Raw genomic sequence first — 12,767 nt, 5'->3', positions numbered from 1 at the left:
ACAAGCTCAATACCAAACTCTACCTCCCGAACAGGTGGTAAACCCGGTAATTCTTCAGGAAAAACATCCGGGTATTCACAAACCACCGGCACAGATTCGGGTTTCTTTTCTAATTCTTTGTCATCAAGTACATACGCAAGGTCTGCTTCGCACCCTTTTCTTACATATTTCTGGGCCAACATTGCTGATATTACAGCTGGCAACCTCTCCAAGTCCGTAGACTCAACTCGGATTACTTCGTTATTTGCGCACCTCAAATCAATAGTCTTGCTTTTGCAATTCACAACCGCATCATGCGCGGTCAGCCAATCCAAACCAAGAATAACATCAAATTCATCAAACGGCAAAAGCATCAAGTCCGCCGAAAAACAAGAACCTCGAATTACTAGGGGACATCTCTTACACACTTTGTCGACAAGCACGTAACGACCCAAGGGATTTGACACCCGAATTACGAACTCAGTAGACTCAATAGGTAAAGTCTTACTGGATGCTAAGGTTTCACATATGTAAGAATGAGTAGAACCGGGGTCAATCAAAGCAATTACATTAGTATCAAAGAGAGTAAAAGTACCGGTAATAACATCAGGCGAAGAAGCATCCTCGCGGGCACGTATAGCATAAGCTCTAGCAGGCGCACGAGCCTCAGATTTGGTCGTAGCATCTCTAGATCCTCTCTGACCACCACTAGCATTGCCCGTATTTCTAGATGGTCTACCTCGAGCAGTGGTAGCACCCGGTTGCCCACTCTGATTTACATTCTGTTCAGACAGCCTCGGGCAATCTTTAATGAAGTGGTCAACTGATCCGCACTTGTAACAGGAGCGGTCATGGAATCTACAACTCCCCGAATGCCATTTACCGCAATGTCGACATTTCGTTCTGTCTCGACGTTCATTCCCAACACTGGCGACCGAAGTGCCTCGTATACCCACAGGGGGTCGATCACGATCTCGTCTAAAAAGGCCCGAAGTGCCTCTAGACCGACCCACATCATCTCGAAATTTCTTCGATGCCTGTTGAAGAGACTTTCCCGAGGATCTTTTACGAAACTCTCCAGTTCTCACATCAACTTTTTGTTTTTCTATTCTAAACTCTTCGGCTTTACAAGCTCGCTCGACATCGTCGCTATCCGTAGCCTTAAATTCAGTAGCCCCATGTTTTCGGATTTTGTCAACTGGGGGCTTATTTGACCTTATTTGGTCAGTTACCGGAGGTATTGTAGGTGCGGGGGTTGTATTAGTCGGGAATGGAGGTTGTGGAACAGCCGTATTAGTTCGAATGTATTGGTTGAACCAATCATTCATCACGCTATAGAAAGCTTGTCTAGCTTCCTCATTCGGGTTACTAGCATTAGGTTGAGAGTCCACCGGCGCTGTTCCTTGTGCGGGAGCAGGCGCTACACTCTCAAGATCATCAGCTACCTCTCGGTCGGGATCGGGATCCATTACTATAAATAAACACATTTAGAATTGTCAGAAATCACCACACTATCAAGTAATCACATAAAATGGCATGTATAGCTAGACCCAACGCATTACGGTAGTCCTAGAATCGACTAAACCGTAGCTCTGATACCAATCAAATGTAACACCCCGAACCCGAGACCGACACCGGAGTCGAACACGAGGTGTTAACAGACTTTAAACCCCTTATAAAAATATTTCCCAGACGCTGCCCAATCTGCGTACTAGTCGCTTTAAAAATCATATCTTGAGTTTCACAACTCGAAAATCAGTTTCGTGATTTTTCCCTGAAACTAGACTCATATGCCCATCTACATATTTTTTTCTATAATTTTTGGTGAGGCCAATGAGTACAGTTTATTAGTCAAAGTCCCCCATGTTACAGGGATCGACTACACTGACCTTTGCGCATTACGACTTGGATATCTCCCTGCACAGAGCTTCAATACTGATGCCGTTTGTTTCTATGGAAACTAGACTCAGAGAGGAATCTATACATATATGGTATGACTCCTAATTATCTCTGGTTAATTTATAATGAATTTCAAAAGTCGGAACAGGGAATCCAGAAACTGTTCTGGCCCTGTCTCACGAGAACCTGAATATCTCTTAACATACTGTCCATATAATCATTTCGTTACTTTTCTATGAAAATAGATTCATCAGGGTTCGTTTACATAATTTATTCACTATTTAATTCCATTCCTACTATTTTTAGTGATTTTCCAAATCTACATCACTGCTGCTGTCAGCATCTGCCTTTAAGGTAGACTTTACCTATTTCATAGTTTCCATAATTCAACTAGCCCTTTTAGCATGAGTAGCACAAATGATGATGGTGATTAACCATTCCCATGGCCAATCCTTGTCAAGCATATTCACACTAAATGATTATAACATTATACTCAAACATATATAAGCCATTTTCGCATGGCTAACCAAAATTATACAAGTCCAAAGGGTCCATGACCCACAACAAACGGGTAGTCCTATACATGCCATATCCAGAGTTCAACTAAAAGAGTACCAAAAGAGCTTTGATAGTGTGGATGACTTCGACTTCGATGATCCCGAATCCGATAGCTAACGAACAATATCTATAAAACAGAGAGCCAAAGCAACGGGGTAAGCATTTTAAAGCTTAATAAGTTTCAAGTAATGAAATCGGCTTTGACTAAAGTATTGCATTCACATAGCTAAATAAATCACTTTATTAATTCACATTCTCATAAGCATACTTACTTCACACTTCATCAACATATACACACAAGGTATCAACCTATCTAAAAGCCAAAAATTCGTTAGTCGATTGAACGAATATTATTTAAAACGAATCAACTTTTTCGAAGCACATGCTAACATACCTTATCGTTTGGGTTTATCGAGCGTATTAATTGAATTTATTACAGCACAAAACGCTCACATTCAAACCCAAGTTTCTTCGGAATTTAACCGGATATAACCACAAGCTCAATTGCCTTCGGGTCTTAACCCGGGTATAGCAACTCGCACGAATGCCTTCGGGTCTTAGCCCGGATATATCAACTTGCACAATTGCCTTCGGGTCTTATCCCGGATATATCAATTCGCACAAATGCCTTTGGGTCTTAGCCCGGATATATCAATTCGCACAAATGCCTTCGGGTCTTATCCCGGATATATCAATTCGCACAAATGCCTTCGGGTCTTAGCCCGGATATATCAATTCGCACTTCGGGTCTTATCCCGGATATATCAATTCGCACAAATGCCTTCGGGTCTTATCCCGGATATATCAATTCGCACAAATGCCCTCGGGTCTTATCCCGGATATATCAATTCGCACAAATACCTTCGAGTCTTATCCCGGATATATCAATTCGCACAAATGCCTTCGGGTCTTATCCCGGATATATCAATTCGCACAAATGCCTTCGAGTCTAAACCCGGATATATCAGTTCGCACAAATGCCTTCGGGTCTTAGCCCAGATATATCAATTCGCACAAATGCCTTCGGGTCTAAACCCCGATATATCAATTCGCACAAATGCCTTCGGGTCTTATCCCGGATATATCAATTCGCACAAATGCCTTCGAGTCTAAACCCGGATATATCAGTTCGCACAAATGCCTTCGGGTCTTAGCCCGGATATATCAATTCGCACAAATGCCTTGCACACATATATCAACAATCATGACACATCCATATTTCACTTTCGTTACTAAGGCTCAAACACAAAGCATTTATTAAACCTTTCCAATTTCGGCTCAATAGCCACACACAAAGAGCATGATTTCAATTGGCTTTATAACATAGTCTCTATGCACATTCGACTATCCATCATAGTATGACTAATCAGTTCAATATAATTCAAGTAGGGTCATTACTCGAAGACTTACCTCGGATGTTGTCGAACGACTTCAATGGCTATTCAATTACTTTTTCCTTCCCTTTATCGGATTTAGTTCCCCTTTGCTCTTGAGCTTAAGTTCAACAAATTTTAAAATAGTCATTAATCGACTATTCAAGTATTACTTTCAGAATAATATATATATTGATTCGACTTTCACACACATAGATTATAATAAGCTTTATAAAAATCAATAAATAATTCATTAGCAAATTTTCAATAATGTTTACAACAAAATCACATATTCACTACGAGCTGTTTTCCTGAGCAGCAGTCACTAAATTATTTATAACTGGAGCTACAAAACTCCAAATCACTTGCCGTTAATTTTCCCTGAATATAGACTCGTATATCTTCCATCCATAGAATTTTCAGAATTTTAGGCTTGGCCAATCAATACCAGATTTTTCTTAAAGTTTCCCCTGTTTCACTGTTTGACTATTCTGACCACTCTTCACTACGAATCAAATTTCTAATTTTACAGAATTCAAAATGTGTTGTATTTGATCTCATTTGAAACTAGACTCATTAATGAGTCTAAGAATATAAATTTTATCTTATAATCATTTTTGTACAATTTATAATGATTTTCTAAAAACAGAACAGGGAATCTAGTAGTCATTTTGACTCAGCCCCACAATACTTCAAATATCTCAAGATCGGTAACTCTTTTGTTTTTATAGTTTCTTTTGTAAGAAAATAGACTCTTCAAGCTTTAATGACATAATTCACTCAGCTTCTAATTCAACTCCTACAAATTATGGCGATTTTCCAAAATCACCTTACTGCTGCTGTCCCCAAACAGATTATTACCAAATCAAATACTAACATTAGCATTTCACCTTAATAGCTAGCTTACCAAGCCTTAATTTAACATATAATTCACACATATCACAGTCAGCTATATATACATTTATCACTTAAGGTATAAACATTACTCAATAACTTCCTAATTCAAATTCGGCAACTACACCAAGACCATTTTAACTCGTTTCTCATCATGCTAACAAAAACATAGTAAAGCAAATCTTAATACACAATGGTTATCGATTCATCCATTCTCCTAGCTTTAACATGAAACAACAAAACTCACCATTTCTCATCCGAATAACATGAACAATAACCATTTCTTGAACATTTTCTCATGGCCGATTGCTCATGCTACCAACAAGATTCAAGATTTGAACATGGGCTAACTAAGGGACTTAGTAACTAGCTTAATACCTTCAACAATTTCCAAAAGTTACCATGAATTACATACCTTATTCAAGACTAGAAGGAGTGGCCGAATGTTTTACTTCCCTTCCCCCTTCTTCTTAGCATTTTCGGCCAAGGATGATAAGAGATGAACAATTTTTTTCTTCTTTAGGTTCGGCTAGCAAGACATGAATGATGATCTTTTTTTCTTTTTTCATTACTAACATTTTATGACACAAAATGACATATTTTATTTGTGCCATACTTATGCCATAATTTCCATAAAAAAAAATTGCACAAATGCTTATCATGCCCATCATGGCCGGCCACTAGGTGTTAAGGTGGGAAATTTGACATGCAAATCCACCTATTTCATACTATAAGTTATTTGGCCACTATAAATTAGCCCATAGCATTTGCAAAAATTTTCACATGAGTCATATTTCATAATTTCACTCGCAATTGGCAAAATCAAAGCATGAAATTTTCACACATGCACTTTCACATGAAATAAACATAGAATATAACATCTGATTATTTTTGTAACTCGGTTTAGTGGTCCCGAAACCACTTTCCGACTAGGGTCAATTTAGGGCTGTCACATTCCCAAAATGAGATCAAACTCTCCAAAGGGTAGTTACATCAGGTCGACAAGAAATACTTCACCTTGGACTTGCAATGAACATCGCTTATAGATCTTATTCACATGTACATATTGCCCTATGGGGATAAGAATGGTCACATCAATAATAGTTTCCTCTACCCGAATACCTAGTTTTTTAGCCATCACACAAGATACATATGAATGGATAGAGCCATTATCTATCTATGCAAGGTAAGGAATAGCATTAACAAGAAAGCTACCTACTATCACATTAGTCGTACCATGATCCTTTTGATGTCTAGCTGCATACACAAGCACTGGTTGCCTAGCATCCAGTCAGTTAGCACCCTGACCTGTGCTCATTGTCTCTGCCATACATTACCACCTCTGTTCTAGCCCTAAGCTCGTTGATGGTTGTTGAATAGCTCTCTGATTTGGAGCACGATTCTGACCTAGTGCTTGCGTTTTCTCATTTAGTTGGGGACATTTTCAGATCTTATGATTTAGTTACTCGCATTTTAAGCATGCACCCATGCCTCGCCAACACTCACCTCGATGTCTTTTGCCATAAGTGGCACAATTTGAGTTTCTGTCCCCCGTTCCAACAAAGTTCTAGCAGGGTCAATCATCTCTAGCCTGTTTAACTAGGTGTTGAGTCTGCCCACTAGGGACAGAATCTCTCTTTACAGGAACTCTTGCTTGCTTCTTTGGTTCGCGCTCATTGCGTCTGGCCTCTTCACAAATCTTAGTCTTCTCCACCAAAAGCTTTGAAGACCCTCTCTTGAAGCGAAGCTACCTGCATCATCAATTCAGATCTTAGCCTAAACTCAAATTGGGCGCATTTATCCTACTCATCTTCTATTATACACGAAGCATAATGGCTGAACCTTAGAAACTTAGCCTCATAATCAGCCACGAACATGTCACCCTGTCCGACCTCAATAAATTCTAGTCTTCTGGCCTTTACTTAACTTACACCCACATATTTCTTCTGAAAGGCCTCTAGAAAATATTCCCACATCAATCGATTAGCTTGCTTGCCTCTCACAATGGCCTGCCACTAGCGATAGGCTCATCACACAATACTAACACAATCCCATTAAGTTTCTGCTCTGGGGTGCACTCCATATCATCAAGGGTTCACTCTATAGCCTCTAATCAATACTCAACTATAATGGGGGTCTTCCCAAAAATGCCACTAAACAACTCAACCCTACTAAATGGAGCCTCTTAGTAATAGTGTCATGATTATTAGCTTTAGTTTGGGCACCCACCACTCGTTCCAATACTCGTAACATGGCCTGCGGTACAGCCTCGTTCATACGCTCTTGCTAACTCTCCTCAATAGTCGGTGCACGTTCCATATTTTTTGTGACTCGCTTAGTGGTTCGCACTTGGGATGCGTATGAGTCGACTTAGGTTCCCTGACCCAGCCCTTCGCGATCTCTCATTCTTCTAGTCCTAACTCCGCGGGTACTCATTTTAAATTTTATGTATGTTTTCAATAGACAAAAGTTTTTATCGTTGTCACTTGAACATTTTCAATCGAAGTGTCATTTTATTAGATTATACGAATCTCACTTTTTATTGTTTTCCACGATCTAGTGTTTGCCTCAATCCATAGTTGCCTATAGTTTTCACAGTTTATATTTTTACATCTAAAGAACTTACCTCGGATCGACTTCGGGAGTCTCAGATTTTATAATATCTAACATGCTTTTCTCAAAATACCCTTTTTATAATGCATGAAGTTTTTTGAAACCATTTTTCTAATTTGAAAACATTTTTCTAATGGTCTAAGTTTTGAACCAGGCTCTAATACCATTAAAATGTACCCCTTCAAACTGGGCCTAGATGTTACAACCCAATCTAAGAAATTACATGGGCCATGAAGATGGCCACAACATTTTCGTAAGAAAAGTCCATTTGTATTTCAAACATGTCATTTTCAAAATATCAAGTTCTTTTTAATAAAATTTATTTTTTCCTTTTTATTAAAATAATCGTGTTATAACTTAGTTTTGAAAATACATGTGCAACGAATACTAATTCTTAAAAAATGTTTAATGATCATTTAAAACTGAAATCCAACATAAGCAATCCAAGAAATAATTACAAAAAAAAAATCAAAAAAGAAAATGCTCATGCCACAATCCACAATCTAAAATCAACTTCCAACAAAAATATTTAAACAAACCCAAATCAAAGTTCATAAAAATCCATAAAATGATATAAAGTCCATAATTTATTAAAAAGTTCAGATCCAAGAGCATCACTAAAAATCCACACCTGAGTCTTAATTACAAAGATTACCTAGAACATACACATAAGATGGGTGAGCTTACAAGCCCAGTGTGAGATCATCAAAATATTGTAACATACATAACAACACATCAATTAAACACATTCATTTCAATATGTAATCATATTTGTAGAAATATCAAATCATCATAGATACACGTACATGAAAATATTAAGGCATGCTTATGTAACAATGCACATTTTGAAGAATTTCCTACCCATCTCCATTACACACCAATATCGAGTTCCCCAGAACCCGTCCATCCAATAACACACCATTTGTGGATAAGCCACCACATAATTTTTTATAAACGGCCACATAACACATTGTGGACAAGCCACTACGTAATTACCAATAACAACCACATAATCGCAGATAAACTTCCACATAACTTCCATGAAACCCACCCGATGCATTTGATACGGTCATTTGTCAAATTTAACACATATAATTCACTATTCACATTTTTCATGTAATAATGCTCATAATCTCACATAACACATATTTCTCAATTTTACACATATGCATGTAAACATGCCCACATTTTCATATATCACATAATATTCACTTTTATTCACTTAAGCATACTTTAATATACTTTTCATATTAAATCATGGATCTCATCTTATACACGTATATCACACATTTAAATCATCAACATATAAGATAAGCCATTTACCACATAACATAGAGATGAGATTTCTACACATGTCATCATCACATATATCAACACATCAAAAAGCATGCTTTCATGAAACTAATAGGTTAAGATCACTTACTTGGGTTTCTTCTTGATAAGTTTTTCAACTCCTTTTTGAATACTTAATGTACTCTCAAATTAAATATTTAATATCATATTATTTAAATGAAAGTGAACATATTACGCACAAATTAAAGGTTTAAATCCCACACCTTATATTGTAAACCCGATTACCACAATCCCTTTCAATGGTTTCACTCGATCTATCTTGCAAGACAATATAACATAAGTAACATTTATTAATTAGGATCTTTTGATAATATTTTTTTCACCTAAAATATCGATTATTAAAAGTCTCATCAACATTTAACCCATAATTTAAGACTCTCGAAAGGAGGATTTCTAATTACAAAGTTAGGGGTCTCCCCTATCAATATCTTTTGACTCTTCAAATTTGATATGGAATTGTATAATAATTAAATAATAATAAATATTATGTTGACACTATGGCACTATACCGGTTTTCCAAGAGATGAAACCTCTAACTAAAGGATTTTATGATCCAAATAACCATACTTACACTTGATTCAATACAAAATGGCCGATGAATCGAGGAAGGAATGAGATCGATGATTTGAGTGATCTAAAATAATTGATAGAGTGAAGAGAAAATGTAATTTTAATCAATTAAAGAGTCGACAAATGAAAGAGAAAGAAAAAAGAAGAAACTTAGTCATCAACAGCGTCGACTGTGGTAGCTCGGCGAAGGTCTGACGATGGTAGAGTCGACAATGCAGGGCTATGGCATTTTGACAAAAAACTGAGGGGGAAATGAGTAAGAAAAGAAAATAAGGTAAATGAGGAGAAGGATTGGTAGTGACTCGCAGCGGCGGTCAACAGTAAAAGGGAAGAGAAGCAAGGAGGGGCAGTGCTTATAGTGGATAAAATGTGTGTTGATGGTGGTACAAGAGTTGGTTGTGGTGGAGGAAAAGTAAAGACTAAAGAAAAAGGGTGGTTGTTCCTTTTTTTTTCAAGTTGAGAGAAAATAGAGGTGAAAGAAATGAAAAAAATTGGAATATGGGACAATGAAGGAGGTAGGGACGACAATAGAAGTGCTAAGCTTCGTCAGCTGTGACCAAGTTCATTAAATCACAACAACTACACAAGAAGAGAGGTTCTTGCAATGGAGTGAGACATGAAATAAAAAAGGGATCATGTTCTCCAACTTAAGATAAGTTTGACTCATAAAAGGCGAAGGGAATCAACCTATTTGAGGCAACTATGGGGGGTGGATGGGAAGCTTTAAGTTAATGTAGAAAAAGTGTGCAGAAATTTAATAAAAATATGGGAGTAAGGGGATTCAAACTAAAGACCTCCTTGAAAAAGTGTGCAAAAATTTAATAAAAATATGGGAGTAAGGGGATTCAAACTAAAAGCCTCCTTGAAAACTTAGGAGCTCCCTACCATTAGGCTACACACTTCCTTATTTTTATTTTTTCCCTACAAATCAAAATGTAGGATGTGACAGCTCATCTAAAGCTTAGGAGCAGAAGTACATATTTTACGATTTAGTACTATGATTTTTAAAATGAAGTTGTGGGTTCTAACTTACTAAAATAAATGCAAGATAAGCATTTTAAGAATTTAATATGGTAATTAAGCTTGCTAGATGAGCTTAATTGAATTACTAAGTAATTTAAAGGTGGTCGAACCAAGTGTGTTCTGAGCCCTAACAGATAGTTTAAATGCAAAACTGATTGTTTCGAAATGATATGATATAACATTATTGGTTTGATTATTAAATGTAGTTGGTTGTTTGTATAACATGTGTTATTAGGGAATGAAAATTTGTTGTTTGCTTGAGTGAGATGCCATGGAATGAATTAATTGAAAGCTACTACACATGCACTGGAAAATTGTTTTTTTGGCACATCAAATTGCTTGTGAAACAATTATGAAATGAAGGAATGTTAAAATGTCATCAAATTGATTGTGAAATCGAACGCTTGATAAGTGTTACCACTGAATGGAAATGAATGATTTAATGAAGGCATGTAAAGCATGCCAATGAAATTTGATTATAATGAAAACATGTACTAGTTTGTATCTTACATGACATAATGCATATGCATGGGGTGGGATATTGTGGATGACAGAGGAGTTTTGTGGAGTAACAACTACAGATTATGTCCATATTAATGGTGTCATTGCACTGCACCGGGAGTAATGAGAACAATGGTGATTATTGTGACACCCCTAAAGTGACCCTAGTCGGAAAGTGGTTTCGGGACCACGAAACCGAGTCTTATAAATAATTAAAGGTTATATTCTGTGTTTATGATGTGAGTAAATGCTTGTGTGATAGTTCCATACTTCAATTTGGTCAGTGTATGTGAAAATTATTAGTAGGGACTTATGTGAGACAATTTAGAAATATGCTAGGCAAGTGCTAAAGTGGCCTATTAGTATATGTGGGAAAGTGCTTGTCCTTGCATGTCAAATTAGCCAAACTATAGGTAGTGGCCGGCCATGCTACAAATTGTATAATCAAGTGTGAATTTTATATTAACTTTAATTAACTAGGTGCCATATTAGTATGGAGGATGTAATAAAATAAAGATTTGATAACTAAAGGAAGGGATGGGTGAAAGAAAAAAAAAGAGATCATCATACATGTTTCTTCCTAGCCGAATCTAAAGAAAAAAAAAGGGGAACAAGAGCATTTGGTGATGAAAACAAGTTGTGTTCTTTGGTTCTTCTTGGCCGAATTGAAAGGAGGAAGAAGAGAGTGAAGCCATCGGTCATCTTAGGTCAATATTAAGGTAAGGTGTTCATATTAGTTCTTGAAATTTTAGTTGATCTTGAGTGAGATATCAAGTTATTTTTTTTGTAACCCATGATGAAATTTTGATTTTTGGATTGAGTAAGGTTTTCGACTATGGTAGCTAATAATGGTGAGTTTTGTTGTTTCATGTTAAAGTTAGGTGAATGAGGATAGATGAGTGTTTGAACCATAAAAAGAATTCGGCTACCTTGTTATGAACTAGGGCCGATTGTGAGTTGGTTGTGGTTGAATATTACATGCTTGGTAGAATGGTGGATGAAAGTGCCGAATGTGGTCTTTGGTTTGGCATGAGGTGATAAATAAAGGTTTAAAGGTAGCCTAAGTTAATTGATACTCACTAATGATTTCGAATGGAAGCTTTGTTAAGTGTGAAATGAGTGGCCGAGAGAGAGAACTATAGACTATTGCCGAATGTATGTTGGGTTGATAGAGTCTCCAAATTGATTTTATGTGAGTATGCATGACCGAATATAATCGGCCACATGAGTAAAGAAATGGGTTATTTGATATGTGGTAAAAGTTAAGTGTTAAACGAAATGGAAATGATAACATATTGGAATATGTATACTCGACCACATGAATGAACACATAGATTGGTGTTGCATGTATTCGGTTATAAGTAAGCATATTGGTGGCTTAATCTTGGCTTAGACAATCGGCTAAAAGAGAGTGTGGGTTAATATGTTGAGTTGATTCATGATTTCATATGTATGTGACTTTAATGTCTAATGTATATATATATGGGTTAAGTACCTTGATTTTCTCTTTTCGATGTTCAAATGATTAAATCAATTTATTTGTTAAATTAAGCTCAAGAGCAAAGGGGAACTAAATCCGATAAAGGGAAGGAAAAAAGTGATCGAATAGCCGCCGAAATCGTTCGACCACATTCGAGGTAAGTTTTAAGTGATTAAACGTTGAGTAAATTCAGTCATAATAGGACATAATGAGTTGATTTAATAAGATATGATGTGACCATTATATGTCTTAAACTCAAATGGTAAGTTCATAAGTGTTTGGACTTGGAAATTTAAGAGTAAATTGTAATAATTTGCTTTGGACAGCAGCAGTAACGTGATTTTAGAAAATCACTATAAATTGTTGGTGTGGAATTATAGGCTGAATAAAATATGTAATCAAAGCTTATTTAGTCTAGTTTCTTATAAAAGAGACCGTGGAAGCAAAGAAATTTCCTATAAAGAGATATTTAAAGTTGTGTGGGACAGTGTCAGAATGACTCCGAAATCCCCTGTTCTGTTTTA

The sequence above is a fragment of the Gossypium hirsutum genome, chromosome A11, assembly GCF_007990345.1.
Source record: "Gossypium hirsutum isolate 1008001.06 chromosome A11, Gossypium_hirsutum_v2.1, whole genome shotgun sequence".
NCBI lineage: Eukaryota > Viridiplantae > Streptophyta > Magnoliopsida > Malvales > Malvaceae > Gossypium > Gossypium hirsutum.
Note: the sequence above shows the minus strand (reverse complement) of the source record.